Genomic DNA, 16,056 nt, shown 5'->3' on the forward strand with positions numbered 1-16,056 from the left:
AGTCCCCAATGCCCCTCCCTTCCCCCCTCACACATCTCCACTTCAGTTCCTTATCCTGGAACCTCAACTGCCAACTGGGCATCACTCCCCAAATGCCCACTGTCATCTGAAACCCCAAAACCCAGAGGAAGGAGCCCTGGGCAGGGGTCTGGACAGAGACCCAGGTTCTGTGTCTTGTGAAGATGACTCCCTTCCTGCTTCTCCAATTCCACACCTTGTGTGAATTACAGCTGCTGTGTTTGATCACACACTTCTCTCTCCTCTGATGCCCAGCCAGAAATAAAGCTAATGTTGTAGCTATACGATCAGCCCCCAAACGCTACTTCACCCATTTCACAGCTGTGAGCAAAGACTTCTCATTAAGTTATCTACTGAAAAAAAAACACAATGCCTTCTCAGGACTTCCCTGGAGGTCCAGTGGTTAAGAATCCCCCTTCCAATGCAGGGGACACGGGTTCAATCCCTGGTCGAGGAACTAAGACCCCCACATGCTGCAGTTAACCCTGAGCTCTGCAACTACTGAGCTGGACTTCTGTGGGTATCTTTCCAAAACAATTAAAAGGGCCGACAGCACAGCGGTTGTTAGTTGCTTAGTTGTGTCCGACTCTTTGTGACCTCCATGAGCTGTAGCCTGCTAGGCTCCTGTGTCCGTGGGATTTCCTAGGCAGGAATAATGGAGTGGGTTGCTGTTTCCTTTTCCAGGGGATCTTCCTGACCCAGGGATTGAACGTGGGTCTCCTGCATTGCAGGCAGATTCTTTACCATCTGAGCCACCAAGTAAAAGCAGTGAGTCTAGAGCCAAATGCCTGGGTCTAAACGAGCTCTGCCTCTCATCACCAGGTTTGATCTTGACCAAGCTCATCGTCCCCTTGGTGCCTTAGCTTCCTCCTCTGTAAAATGAGACCAAGAGTGGCATCCACCCAAGACAGCTGCTATGTTCATGCCAAATGCCCATTTACAAGTATTTAGTGTCAAGTTATTGTTAAAGTTAATCTGATATATGGATATGACATTATTGAATCCAAAATTCGATTACTGAAAATTCAATTGTTTCGAATATTAAAAACAAAAACAAGCACAACCTTCCCATAGCTTCTCTCAGCTGAGATTCGAGAGAACTGGGGTCTTTGCCTCAGTTCTGCTTCTCATCTGCTGGGCAGCCTTGGGCAAGTCACGCTATCTCTCTGGTCCTCTGATTATTTACCTAAAATGAAAGGGTTGGGCTGACTGGTCTTTTTAGGTCCCAAGACTCTTGCCCCCAGACTTTGATCAAAACCTTGAGACCCACTGTTTGGACTTTAGGGTTTTATGGCTCTAGCAGTTGGGTGGTAATACGGCTCTTTCACGTCTTAAGGGAGAGAAAATGGGGGGAGCAAGGGAAGCTGCGGGGAGAATGTGACCAGGAACGAGAGAGCAGAGGGGTCTTCCAGGAGGGACAACCAGAGGGCAGGCTCAGTGGCCTCCCTGGAGGAGGACGGACACCTGGACTGGAGCTGAGAGCACCATGACCTGGAGACTGTGTGAAGACCACAAGCCTGCTCGGAGGTCGAGGGCAGTGCAAAGTGGTCTAGGCCTGGCCGCTTGTGACCTGTGACCTTTGGAAGCCACCTGTGTTTTGTTTTTCTCAACTGTAAAATGGGGATGAAGATGGCACCTAAACAGGGCTGTAATAGCATGAAGCAGGATGACAGGGGCACACAGTAGGTGCCTTATCGGAGTTGAGTAAAGCAAACAGATCATGGAGGCTGGATGTGAAAATGCGGGGGAAATTCAGATGTTAAAACAGCCTCCCTACAACGTGAGGTGGGTTCCCCTTGGGACCAGACATAGCCTGCAGCCTCAGTCTTGTTTCCAAAAAGACCTTCCTTTCTGCTGCCAGATCGGCCTGACCACACTGCTGCCTGCACGCCCACAGCACCCAGCTCAGGCTCTCTCCTCCAACCTGGCCCCCCGCGGCTCTGGGGACCAACCTTCATGGCTTCATCAGCTCCCCTTGGGTCCCCACCCACCTCCAATCAGTTCCCAGAGCCTAGAGGCATCCACCTCCATCACATTCCTCATTCCATCTCACCCCTAACATGTCTCCCCACTTGGGGGTCAGCACTCACCTGGAGAGTCCTCTGTGGAGCCCTTTTCAATATGGCACAGAGAATAAAGTCCAAACTTTGCATCCACCCCCACCCACTGCCCCACTTCTCAGTCAGCAAGGCTCTAGCACAGGCACCTTATCTGTCTGTCCAGACGGATCCACGCTGACCTCACTCCAGCCCAGGTAACACACTCACTGGTCTCAGAACGTCTTTGCTGTAGCTGTTCACACACCCCCAATCACCTCCTGCCCCCCACTCTTGGTGTCAGAATCCTGTCCATTTGTCAAGTCCCAACAACAATGCTTCTCCCTCCATGCAGCCCTCCCAGGGGTCTGCAAGAGGAGACCCTGAAATCACAGGAAGATGCTGCCTGCAGTCAGAATCCCGCTCTAGATGCTGGATTCCAAAGGAAGGCCCTGTGCCCTGCACTAACTGACCTGGGTCACTCACCGGCCCCCAGAGGCTGGAGACCCTTATCCCTGTAAGGACTGAATCTCTCTGCCCAACCTCTGCCAGGGCTCCATCATGGACAATGCAGATGCCTGAAGGATTCCACCCAGTCCACCTCCTGGTCTTGGCCAGCTCGGGTCAACACAAAACACAAAGCCACTTCGAGCCTGGGGCAGGAACGGGGCCAGCCCGGGCATACATCTGGAGAGAGTCCCTGGGGCTCTAGCTGAATGATCTCATCCGCAGCAGGAAAAATTGCCCCAGATGACCACACCACCCACAGGGAGGAAGCCATTCTCAGGTCTTTTCCTCTAAGAGACTCCCTAATCTATTTACAGCACACCAGGCTCCTTGACGGAGCCAAAGCACCAAAGCAAAACTGAAATGGCAGCTTGGGGCTCAAGTTACCCTGGACTGGGGCCCCCATGAGTCCTCTGGGCTTCCATTCTGGGGCTCTAGGTCATTTCAGGTGACCATCCAGACTCCTAACAGTTGCTCCCATGCAGGTCCCAAAGGCCCCAGGGGGGAGCGGGGGCGGGAATCAGTGAAGACAGAATGGAAGGAGTGAGACCCTCGCTTGGAAAACTGACCAATTCATGAGAAAACATGTTTTATTTCTAAAGGCAATTCTAACTCAATTTGAACTTTTCTCGCTGAAACCAGGGAATCCAGGCACACATAAATGAGCTGACTGCTGAGCGTGGATCAAATCAGACCAAGGGAGGTTGCTATTCCAGCCAACCACGTGAAAAGCCAGAAATTTCCACTTCCCCATTACAGCAGCTGCTCTGTGTAGAATAAAACTTTTGGAGAGTGTGAAGTTGAAAGGTGGAAAGTGATGTAAATCTGGTTTCAGAGCACAGATACCCCCTCCTTAAAATAATCATCATAACTATTATTATGATGATTATTTAAAAAAAAAAAAAGCAAGGCAGACGTTATTAACTTTAAAGTCACCTCTAAACTTCACCTCCCTTTGTTAAGGCCGCTTCCTGCATGCAGTATAGGTATTGGGAGAGTCAGTGAGCCCCTGGACCTAGGCCACTGGTCTCGGTGATCGGCCTACGGTGGATCTGTAAGCCTTGCCCCCTCCCTGCTCGCCCTCCACCTCCCACCCTCTACCTCACACACCAGTAGACTCCTGGCTCATGATTGACTCATTTTCTTGGCGGGGTAGTGGCTCTCTGTTGCCCCCACTGGCTATCAAGTGAAATAACCATAGGTACCAGCCAAGGACTTCCCTGATAGCTCAGTTGGTAAAGAATCCGCCTGCAATGAGGGAGACCTGGGTTCAGTCCCTGGATTGGGAAGATCCCCTGGAGAGAGGAATGGCTACCCACTCCAGTATTCTGACCTGGAGAATTCCATGGACTGTATAGTCCATGGGGTGGCAAAGAGTCTGACAAGACTGAGTGACTTTCCCTTTCACCAGCTGAGGAAGAAATGGGTTCTGGGGTCCTGCTCATACACAGTATGGATGCCCTTGGGAGAGACAGAACATGTGGAAACAGAAGGACACAAAACCTTCTCGCAAACAACCTCTCTCAGGGAATTTCCTGGCGGTGCAGGGGTTAGGATTCTGCACTTGCATTTCAGGGGGCTGGGGTTGGATTCCAGGGAACTAAGATCCTGCAAGCCATGAGGTGCATCCAAAAACCTTTCAGAATTGGAAGGAGAAGTGGACATGTCTACAAAACTGGGTTCACGAGGACTTCGTTGTTTTAAGAAAGGAAAGAAATGCAAGGGAACCTGGCCTGGGTGTTTAATATGTTGTCGCTTTGGCTGTGTCAGACTCTTTCCACCCCATGGACTGTAGCCCTCCAGACTCCTCTGTCCATGGGATTCTCCAGGCAAGAATACTGGAGTGAGTTGCCATGCCCTCCTCTGGGGATCTTCTTGACCCAGGGATCGAACCCACATTTCTTATGTCTCCTGCATTGGCAGGCAGGTGCTTTACCACTAACACCACCTGGGTGTTTAAAAACACCCCTCAAATATTCTAAGGCAACCTGGAGGTGTTCCTAAGAGCTCAGGGGTCACACAGAGGTTTGCATCTCAGGTCCACCCCTTGTAACTGGGTCCTCAATCTTAGTTTTCTTACAGTGAGGGCTTCCCAGGTGGCGCTAGTGGGAAAGAATCTGCCTGCGCATGCAGGAGATGCAAGAAACAGGTTCAATCCCTGGGTTGGGAAGATCCCCTGGAGTAGGTAATGGCAACCCACTCTAGTATTCTTGCCTGGAAAACTCCATGGGCAGAGGAACCTGGAGGGGACCTGGAGGGGTACAGTTCATGGGGTCACAAAGAGTTGAACACAACTGAGCATACAAAGTGGGGTAACACGATTGTAGTCTCGTGGTCCTGCGATGAGCAGCCAACGAGCATATACAGCACAGTCTCTGAGACAGAGGAAGCCCTCAAGACTTTAATGACAAGAATAAAACAAACCCCTCTCCATTCTTTCCTTCCTTCCCTCCCTCCGCCTCCCAGCTTCCACCCCACCAGCTCCTCCCACCCCACTCTGCCCCATCCACCTTCACAGAGCACATCTCCCAAAGGGAGAGCAAGGGCAGGCTCCCTCTGTGATGCTGACAGGTTAGAGGTGTGAGAATGCACGTCAGAGCTGAAGGGGGTCCCTGAGTTAACCAGAGAAAGTTCCCTCCACGTGGCAGCCCACAGGCTCCTTATGCAACCCTGTGATCTGGGCGGGGCAGGGGTCCTGATGCACACTTCATAGGTGATACAGAGGCCAGTGGATGAACCAGTGGCCCCGGCAGTGCCCTGGCCCTTTGATACTGGCCTGAGCCAAGCTCTGGACTGGCTCCAGCTGGCTCAGTCCTGCAAGAGCGGGGTCGGGAGCTGCCAGAGAAATTCTAGTGGGAGGGGATGCAGGGCCCACCTGGAATACTCTGAGCCTGTCCTTCAATCCCTTTAGGATCCCCAACCTCCTCATAGAGCATAGACTCGGGCAAACACAGCAGGAATCCCTGAACTTGAGCCGGCAGTGACGAGGGCTGATGCCACACAAGAAGAAGGGTGTCTGGTCACTGAACCAACAGCTGTGGGCAGCCAACTGCCAGCTCACAGATATTATGATCCCTGCTGTGTGGCTGAGAAAACTGTAGATGGGTCCTGAAAAGGAAATCGCATCAAATCAAAGCCTGGACACTCAGGACCCAGGCCCTCAGCACAGTGATTTGGTAAAGCTCCAGGCCTGTTTCCCAAACTTGGCCTCTTATCAGGATCATTGGGGGCCATCTGCTGAAGCCACAGATTCCCAGACCCTGTGCCCAAAGGTTCTGGTTTAGCAGATCTTGGGTGGAATCCAGAAGTTAGCATTTTAATAAGTAGTCTCAGGGATTAATCAGATGTGGGAAAAACGGGGTAGAGTCCACAGTAAAATCATGACAGGAACCAGCCAGACTGGGAGGTACCCGGATGAGACACAAACCCCAGGGGAGGGGTCAGGTGTGATCACTGCAGACAGTGACTGCAGTCACGAAATTAAAAGATGGGAAAAAAGCTATGACAAACCTAGATAGTGTATTAAAAAGCAGAGACATCACTTTGCCCACAAAGGTCCATATAGTCAAAGCTACCATTTTTCTAGTGGTCATGTACAGATGTGAGAGTTGGACCGTGAAGAAGACTGAGCGCCAAAGAATTGATGCTTTCCAACTGTGGTGTTGGAGAAGACTCTTGAGAGTCCCTTGGACAGCAAGGAGATCAAACCAGTCAATCCTAAAGGAAATCAACCTAGAATATTCATTGGAAGGACTGATACTGAAGCTGAAGTTCCAATACTTCGGCCACCTGATGCAAAGAGCCCACTCATTGGAAAAGACCCTGATGCTGGGAAAGATTGAGGGCAGGAGGAGAAGGGGGTGACAGAGGATGAGATGGTCGGGTGGCATCAATGACTCAATGGACATGAGTTTGAGCAAGCTCCAGGAGATGGTGAAGGACAGGAAAGCCTGGTGTGCTACAGTCCATGTGGTCAAAAAGAGTCGGACATGACTCAGTGACTGAAAAAAACAACACGAAGCAAGACGTGTGACAGCAATGTATGGAAACTTAAGGAGCCCTTGGAAATGCCATGTCCATCCTGATGTTTTAAAAATATCAGGATTATAATATCTGTGCGCAAAAGCCTCTGCTTTGGCCTGTGGCTTTATTATCTATTTTAGCTTCTGGGGGAGCCTTATGAATCACACAGACCATCACAAACCCTTTAGCACGACTGAGTCCTTAGGGTTTTTCCTAGAAGAGGAGCTGATGAAGAGGAGAGGGTAGAAAGCATTGTAGAGAAGGAAGCCCAGTGTCAGGAGAAGGTTCTAGCCTGTGGGCAGGCTGCAGAAGGAAGCACTCCAACAGGGCCTGGCCTTCCCCAGGAAACCTTATCTTAAGCTTCTGGGGCAAAGTCCTGAACTGGAAAGATAAGTTTTACGCAATCCTGGTCCCAGGTGCTTGGCGTGGATGGAGCTGGCAGGTCAGGGCTAGTGGGATATTCTCAGCCCGGCTGGGACACTCACGGTCCTGTGTTTTCCCCACCAGCATCACTCAGGCTTTCTGAACCCTGTGAATAGGCACGAGGCTGGGAAGGGGCGCTGAGAGCTCAGAGTATTGCCCCTGCCCTCGGGGACTTGGATGAGCTCTTCCTAGCTCAGCTGCAACACTTGCTTTCAAATCCAGTCCGCCCAGAGGTGTGCTCCGAGGGCTGGGACTGTGTCAAACAAATGCCTTGCTGTTTCCCTGGCTGCCAGTATGCAGGCAGTCAATAGATGTTTGATGAATGAATGAAGACTCAGTTCAAAGCCCTGTTAGAAGTCAGTCCAGTTACACTGCCAGTGGCTGATGTTAAAAATGAGTAAGTGCATATACGTGTGTATAGATAAAAAGATACACAGAGGACAGAAACAAAGAAGGGCCATGGAGACCAGAAAGTGAAATTCAAAGTGTTACTTGTTCAGTCATGTCCAACTCTTTGTGAACCCGTGGACTGTAGCCTGCCAGGCTCCTCTGTCCATGGGATTCTCCAGGCAAGAATACTGGAGTGGGTTGCTACGTCCTCCTCCAGGGAATCTTCCTGACCCAGGGATCGAACCCACATCTCCTGCATTGCAGGGAGATTCTTTACCCTCCGAACCATCCATATGGAGAGCAGAGAGAGCACCAATTCCCCCTCGCAGACTATGAAGCACAAATCAAGCCAGCTGCCCAACCCAAAAAGAGCCCAGAACATACACAGGTGGGTCACAGGAAAGCAATTACAAATGACCCATAAGAAAAGATGCTTCCTCTCAGTCAAAATTGGAGAAGTGCAGTCTAAGACACTTTTTTCCCCCCACCCATTGGATCTTTTTCTGCTAAATGGCTGCTAAAGAGAAAAGGCAAGTCTGCAGAGAAAAATATGTATGAAATCAACCCAGGAACCGACATCATGAGATCCCAGAGACCCAGGACAAACAACGCAGCTGATTTTTCGGTTCTTAAGTGGGGGCTTTTGTGAGATACCCCATGTCCTTCTAATAAAGGTCTTTTATTTTTTCCCCATAAACTGTTCAGGTGGGCTTCTATTTCTCTACAAGACAGTCTCTGCCCACCTACAATCCCCAAACGGCACTGCCCTGTAACAACCAACACCAGTCCCAGGGCCATTAGATCCACATCTGGAACCTCTTTCTGTGACCAGGCTGAATTGTGATGTCTTAAGATGCCCTCAAGTAGGGCTTCCATAACCTCTCCAAGGGGGGTTAAAAAGTCACAACATTCAACTATTCAGAAGCTTCTCTACCCACGAACTGGTATTTTCCACTCAAACATCATCTTTTTGCTTTGTTTTCTGAGAAACTCAACATCTATGGACTCCCCTTGCTCTGCTTTGCTAATGCAGATTTAGAAGACTTTCCAGTAAAAGGTGTGACTTTACATTTTATAAATAATGCTCAGAACCACTGAGAGTGTTGCTTTTCGCAAGCTGGAAGAAACTGTCAGAAAGAGCTCTGGTTATTTTGGGAAAAAGGAATCAGCAATCGTCTCCGCGAGGTGTAGCCACGAAGACACTTCCAAGGCTGCTGGGCCCCTGGGAAAGGCGGGCCAGCCCCCAAGGCACAAGCAGCCCCAAAGCACCTTCAGGTGCCTGGTCTTTATCATGAACCCACACTGCACAACAGGTATAGAAATTCTGGGCGAAAGGAGCTCTTCTCAAACATCAAGAAAGGGCATTCAGGGTAGAGAGGACGACACAAACAAAATGAGGAAGAAATGGGCAGAGTTGAGTCTAAAAGGCACATCTAGTTATTGTTGTTTAGTCACTGAATCGTGTCTGGCTCTGCGTGGCCCCTGGACTGTAGCCCGCCAGGCTCCTCTGTCCATGGGATTCTCCAGGCAAGAATACTGGAGTGGGTTGCCATGCCCTCCTCCAAGGGATCTTCCGGACCCAGGGATCGAACCTGCATCTCCTGCATTGGCAGGAGCTACCAGGGGAGTTTCCTCATCCAGTAAGGGAGATGCTAAAACGCTGGGAAAAGGGGCAGCCTCCTCCAACTTTAGATGATCTGAGCGTCACCTGGAGGGCTGGTTAAGCCTGAGATTGCGGGGCCACCCCAGAGGGTCTGATTCAGGGGGGCTGGGGGGAGGCCTGAGACACTGAGTTTCTAACAAATGCGCAGGTGATGCTGATGCTGCTGGTCTGGGGACCCCACTTTGAGAACCGCAGACGCAGACTAAGACAAGGAAGAACAGAGTTCTTTGCCACAGTTCACATCCTGTCTACAGGGGCTGCAGATAAAGCTGTGGGGCAGTGGGGGGGGGGTGTCCAAAAAACCTGTTTTGAAAAGTACATCAAGCCAACCCACGAATTACTTCTGACTTGAAAGCATCCACTGCTTACCCTTTCCCCCCAAACAAGTATGTTGCTGAAAACCGCAACAGATAGTGTAATTGGCCTGAGAGATTCAGAGAAAGAAAAAGTGAGTCTCACTGCGAAGATGCTCTGAAAGCAAAGAAGAAATCTGTCAGGATCACAGATGTTCAGGTTGTTGTGGAAGCCTCTTAAGGATTTCCACTCCATCCTTAAAACCTGCTAGTTAAGGTGGCTTTGCGCTTGCACACCTGGTGGGGGTGGGGCTTCCCTGGTGGCTCAGTGGTAAAGAATCTGCCTACCAATGCAGGAGACATGGGTTTGATCCCTGGGTCAGGAAGATACCCTAGAGGAGGAAACGGCAACCCGCTCCAGTATTCTTGCCTGAGAAATCCCACAGACAGAAGAGCCTGATGTGCTGCAGTCCATGGGGTCGCAGAGTTGGACACAATAGCTTGCAATAGGAATTCATGCTTCCTATTTATCAAAGAGTTGAGCCAGCTGGGTGGGATATTGTATCAAAAAATGCTGTGCTCCTTGGCCCCTTCTGTCCTGCTTCCCAAGGCCCTGCTCTGTCCAATCTGTACCTTTTTCTGCAGCATCTCCCCCATTAGCACATGTGAATTTTATACAAAAGCAGCTGAAAGCAACTGAAGTCTTTATCTGTAGCAGGGGATGACGGGGGAGGAACGGGGGCAGGGAGGGAGAAAAGAAGAGGGAGGAAGGAGAAATGGAGAGGGAGGAGGGGACGGGGTCCTTGACTCCTGCCTAGCACACACCTCCTTCCATGGCACAGATCATGGGGCCTGGCATTCTTGGATGCTTCTTGCACCATACAAAAAAGACCAGGCCCCGTTCAAGCTCCAGTTGCGCATCTTAGCTCCAGAAGAGTCCCCAGAACACAAGACCACCTCTGCACAGGAACTGAGGAAGGCGGGATGTTATGCCAGGCTGGACGCACAGATAGGCAATAACCACAGCTGGCAGGAGGGCAGCATCTCATTTGACAGGAATGTCCAGGAGGCCCGCTAGGGGCAAGGCCCAGCCCATGATCTGTCCAAGGACAGCAAGATCCTTCAGTGGAGGCTCCCAGAGCCCACGCCCAGCCCAGCATCCCGCTCCTGGAGAGCACGGGCAAACAACACTCATCCCGCTCCATTAACTTTTCAGCCTATTCTCCTCCCACGCCTCCTGGAAGAGCATTGCCTACTCTGGATTCCAACTTGGACCGAAACAAGAAGCTATTCCCAAACTCCAAGATCTTCCTCCAGTGATGAAGGTCTGATTGCCGGGAGCCACGCCAACTCTCCGTACAGAGGCGCATCCCCAAATTTCAAGGGGGTGATGAACACAGTGGTTCGGCAATTCCTGGTTGCACAGGATTTCGGAGTTGGAAGGGACCTTCAGGGGTCTACTTAGGCAGCAAAGAGAATGGGCTGCAACCCACGAGGAAAGTCTCCTTCAGTGATCTCATCTCCACCAAGAAGCGCTCACGAAGTCCTTTGCATTGTGTTCGCCCACACCGCCCCTGCAAGGAGCAGTCCAAGTGCATAACTGGAGATGGGCACAGAGGAGGCACTGAATAAACACTTGTGGCTTGATAACCAATCCACGTGGTCCTGGCCCATTTGCTCATCAGATATAAGCTATGGATAATTTCCATTTTTGCCAAGAATCCCACTGACTCCAAGGGACCTAAACCTTTCAAGAGTATCGATGGCTATCTGTGTCCAGACTGCCCTTCCCTGTGTACCCCAACTTCCTGCTGCAGCCACATGAGCCCACCTTACCCCCCAACACACACATGGGCCTTACGGAAGACCCCAAAGGCAGTGCTTCCTGCACTAACATGTCAGATGCACACAAAAGCTCCAGGTATAAGACAGAGTGTGGGATGAGTCTGACAGATCCTTGTGGAAGTGAGCCAGTCTTTTCTCTCCAGATTCTTTAATCTCTTGCCTGGTCCTCTTTCATAATCTCTGATTTCCAACTGTATTTATAGCTTCCTGACTTTATGTCTAATACCAGTTCTCCCCTGCAATACTCATTGTAAATCCACAAGGCTACGTCCAAACGTAGGTCAAAGCTCAAGCCCACACAAGCACTGGACACATAAGATGCTTGAAGGAAGCAGACTCTCGAGTCTAAGAAAAATCAGGAGTGATGGAGACCTGCTCAGATCCATCCAGTTGTGTTCAGGCAGGAAGGTGGGTTGAAAATCCTCACGCTTTTTCAAAAGGAGACAAGTATGTGGGTGCTTATGAAAAACCTCCCAATGTTCAATGTTGGCAGTTCATTCAACATCTTTAAGGGTGGTGCATACAGAATGAAATGCTTCTGTGGACAGCTTCTGGCCTCAAGACAACCCACTGTGAGACACTGAGTCTACCTGAATCTCTGCAGAACAGCTCACTGGGATGGAGGTGAGGTTCTGAGCTTGTCTTGCCGCCCGCCACCACACTCAGAGGCACTACGACACCACTGCCCTAAAAATGGAGTCATCATAGAGCTGCACTTCCTTGAAGGCAAGGATGGTGTTCATTCTGGCTAGATGTCAGAGTGCTACACAGAATGGGAAAATGAAAAATAGAAGCCCCAAATTCTTTGACTTAGTTGCAGCTAGAAACAAAGTTGAAACTAGAGCCCATGGGTCTTGTTGTTTTTTAATGACAAAAACACCGAGATTCAAAAAAAAATTCTTTCTGAGCTATTGACTCAAAAGCTTTGAAATTATAAGACCTGCCACTACATCCTGTTCTGAGGATAAGTGTAAAAGCTAGAAATAGCCTCAAGTGCGCTACCCTGACGACACATAAGGATATAGACACTAGCCAGTGAAGGGCCCTTCCTGGTAGTTTTATACTCATTTGGTTCCCTGTCACTGTAAAACTGAGTTGTCTTCAAGTAGCTTTTCCATGACATTATACTTTAATTACAATAGTTTATACTTATATAATCTTCCACCTTGGGATTACAACACATGTTTACTTGTTTGAACAAAGCCATATTTTCTCAATGAATTTGCGAAAGAGAAAATTGGATTTAAACTGACTCAGCAGGACTTCCCTGGTGGCCCAGAGGATAATAATTCGCCTGCCAATGCAGGGGACATAGGTTTGATCTCATGATCTCACATGCCATGGAGTGGCTAGGCCCATGTGCCCCAACTACTGAGTCCACAGACTGCAACTGCAGAAGCCCTTGGGCCTAGAACTCTGTGCTCCAACACAAGAGAAACAATGAGAATGAGAAGCCCACGTGTGCAACTAAAGGGTCAGCCCCCTCCTCGTTGCAAGAGAGAAAAGCTCGCATGGCAACGAAGACCCAGCACAGCCAAAAAAAAAAAATAATTTATTTAAAAAAACACAAGTACATAAATAAATACATTGACTCCCCAGGTTTAGAATATCTGATCCACTGGCCATGCTGTCCTCAATCTAGTTGTCACCTTACAAGTCAAAAAGAGGAGGTGACTACAAGAAAAAAATTAAAAATATAATAAGCAGAAATTTTCACTCTTTCCAAATAATAGATTCCAAGCCAGTAGGTTTAGCAGTAGGTCCAGTGTGTTGATATTTCTAGACAAATTCCCTCTGTGATTCTGTGTCCGCCAAAGTCTGGGAATCAGGCAGAGGGAATGTTCAACTGGGGCATCTAAGGACTTGTTTTGGAAGGACACCAGGAAAGTTACCAACTGGTCCCCTCCACAATACACCTGTTTTTATCGTGATACAGCTCATAGACCATGACACTCTCTCTCTAAAAGCATCCCTCACAGGGGCTTTTAGTGTATTCACGGAGATGTTCAACCACCATGACTATCTAATTTTAGAACATTTTCATCACCTCAAAAGAACACCCATGAGAAGTCACCTCTCCCTCCCAGACCCTAGAAGCCACATACCTATTTCCTGAGTCTACGGATTTGCCTGTTCTAAGCATTTCATATAAATGGAATCATACGAGACACGGCTTTTCATGTCTGGTTTCTTTCACCTAGCATGATACTTTCAAGGCTTGCCCATGCATAAGGCATACACCCACTGGTACTGCATCCCTTTTTACAGCTGAAGAACTTACCAGTGCAAGGATAAGACCAGATTTTTTTTTATTTTGGATATTATTTGGGTTGTTTCTGGCCATTATGAAAATGCTGCTATGAACATTCATGTATAAGTTTTTGTGTGGACATGTTTTCAGCTCTCTTGGATAGGTATTTAGGTGTGGAATTGCTGGGTCATGTGCCACACATTCTTTTTTATTTCCTACCTGAACCATTTGCTACTAATTTGTGGTTCCACCTAACAGCCAATAAGTCAACATCTTCAAAGTAACATTTTGTCTTCCTGTCTCCTTTGTCTTTTGATTTTTATGGGACTTCAACTTACTGGCAGTGTGAACGACTGTCTAACCCACTTGGCATTTGCCAAAATTCTAAGAGATTACTGGTATGAAAAACTGCTGAGAAATAAGATGTGTTATATAATAAAGTGTTACAGTAACATTACAAATTAAAATGAATTCTTGGAAAGGAAAAAACACAACCCCCACAGAAATAGATTAATAGTAAGATTTACAGTCTTGATCAACAGCCTTTACCAAACCTAAAGTCAATCCTAAAGGAAATCAAGTCTGAATAGTCACTGGAAGGATTGATGCTGAAGCTTCAATACTTTGGCCACCTGATGTGAAGAGCTGACTTATCCGAAAAGACCCCGACACTGGGAAAGACTGAAGGCAGGAGAAGAGGGAGGCAGAGAATGAGATGGTTAGATAGCATCACCAACTCAATGGACATGAACTTGAGCAAACTCCAGGAGACGGCTGAGGACAGGGAAGCCAGCCCATGGGGTCACAGAGTCAGACACGACTGAGCAACTGAAAAATAACAACAACCTTTCCATTAAGAGAGGGTCTGTTAAAGAAAAATTATACAGCCAAAATAAAAAACATGAAAACACACACACAACTAATTCAATCAACTGAATGTGCCAAATAAATGCATCTTTTTAATCTCACATTTGTTCAACACAGATGGATAGATGTAAACAGACTAATGTTTTCGGATGCAGAAGTTTCTTAGGCAACTTTTATTAACTGAGAATTATCAGAGTTGCTCTCTCTGGGGAGTTAGAAAAGTACCCAATTATTTGTAACAAAGAAAAGCTCAGAGAATGCTTTTAAAAAGTGTTCTACTGGAAAACTGATCCGGAAACTCACATTAGCTCCTGGTGTAATAAAGTTAAGTGGGAATCTACTCATTTAAAGAAAAATTAAAACCAGAAATCAAGAAAAGTGCCGACTATTTGGCAAATGAATCCAAAAGCTCAAATCCTGGTTTAATCCTCCAAGCTGGGCTTGCAAACATAATAAAACGTTTATACATATGAATTCTTTGTCAAAAGAGCTTAAAAACAACTCCCAGCTCTCCTGGGTTTCAGCTGACACTCTCAAAAGACCGTGGCATTTCTCTTAAAAATAAAAGTTATTTCAGATTGTTTTTCTACTAATCCATGAACTCAGTTGTCCTTTTTGCAAATTAAGTCACCACTGCGCATGTTCATTCTCTTGGATATTGAGGCAAAAGGAAAAGACTACAAGACAGAAGATGTAGGCATAGGTTGGCCAGGTAACTGTGACCAAGTCCCTTTACCGCATGGGGGACCCGCCTCCTCATGTGTAAAATGAATGGGCTCTATTTGTTAGGCTGGGGAATCTCAAACGTTTTCTTTTAAAGGCCGGAGAGTAAATATTTTTGGTTTTGTGAGCTATATGGACTATACTCAACTCTGCCATCTTCAGGTAATAACAAACAGCCTTAGGCAATAAGACAATAAGAGAGCACAGCTGTATTCCAGTAAAACTTTAACAAAAAAAGCTGCAAGTTGTACAAGCCCTGTGGATTGCCTGTACAAGCTGTACAAGGGCTATACGTTGCCAACCACTGTGTCCAATGATTTGGAAGGATCCCCCTAGGATGACTGTGGAGTAAAAGTCATTGGTCACAGAAAGACTAAACAATCAAGTCATCCAGGTCTGACAGTGGAGAGATGAGTAATGCTGCAGGAGCCTCCAGGTTTGGACTGACATGGAGCTCTTCCTCACATTTCCATTAACTGTCTCCTCTTACTGTGGTTAGACCTGACCATACGCCTTGGGCTTAGCAGAAGCACCACTCCATGGGAGTGGAATGAAGCTTTCTGAGAGGCTGCTGGGGTTCAGATGATACAACCCCAAAGTTGGGGGAAGAGGCGGAAATAGCTCTCCCAAGTGGAGAAGGATGGCCCATGGGGAACAGGAGCTAAGAAGAAGGTGCACAGATAAAACCCCTTGCTCTCCCGTGGACTACGCAAAGGCAGGGCTCCTCTCTGCAAACCTTGCAGAGATGTGAACATAGCTGCTGAGCGACCAGTTCACTGTCAGTTCAGGGTTAAGGCTAGCCAGCATCACACGGGGCATCTTCTTTTGCCTCTCTTCCCCTCCTCACCCATCCTCACCACTTTGGCCTTGAAAGTGAAAGGTGTTAGCTTAGCTGCTCAGTCGTGTCTGACTCTGTGTGATCCCATGGTCTGTCCATGGGGTTCTCTAGGCAAGAATTCTGGAGTGGGTAGCTATTCCCTTCTCCAGGGGACCTTCACAACCCAGGGATCGAACCCA

General features: G+C 48.3%; 1 protein-coding gene across 6 annotated transcripts in view; it reads right to left on the reverse strand.

The window, feature by feature from the left end:
- Nucleotides 1–16,056, reverse strand: part of GAS7 (growth arrest specific 7) — a 209,033-nt gene that overhangs the window by 60,142 nt on the left and 132,835 nt on the right. The gene's annotated exons all lie outside the window — the stretch shown is intronic.

The sequence above is a fragment of the Bos mutus genome, chromosome 19, assembly GCF_027580195.1.
Source record: "Bos mutus isolate GX-2022 chromosome 19, NWIPB_WYAK_1.1, whole genome shotgun sequence".
NCBI classification, from domain to species: Eukaryota; Metazoa; Chordata; class Mammalia; order Artiodactyla; family Bovidae; genus Bos; species Bos mutus.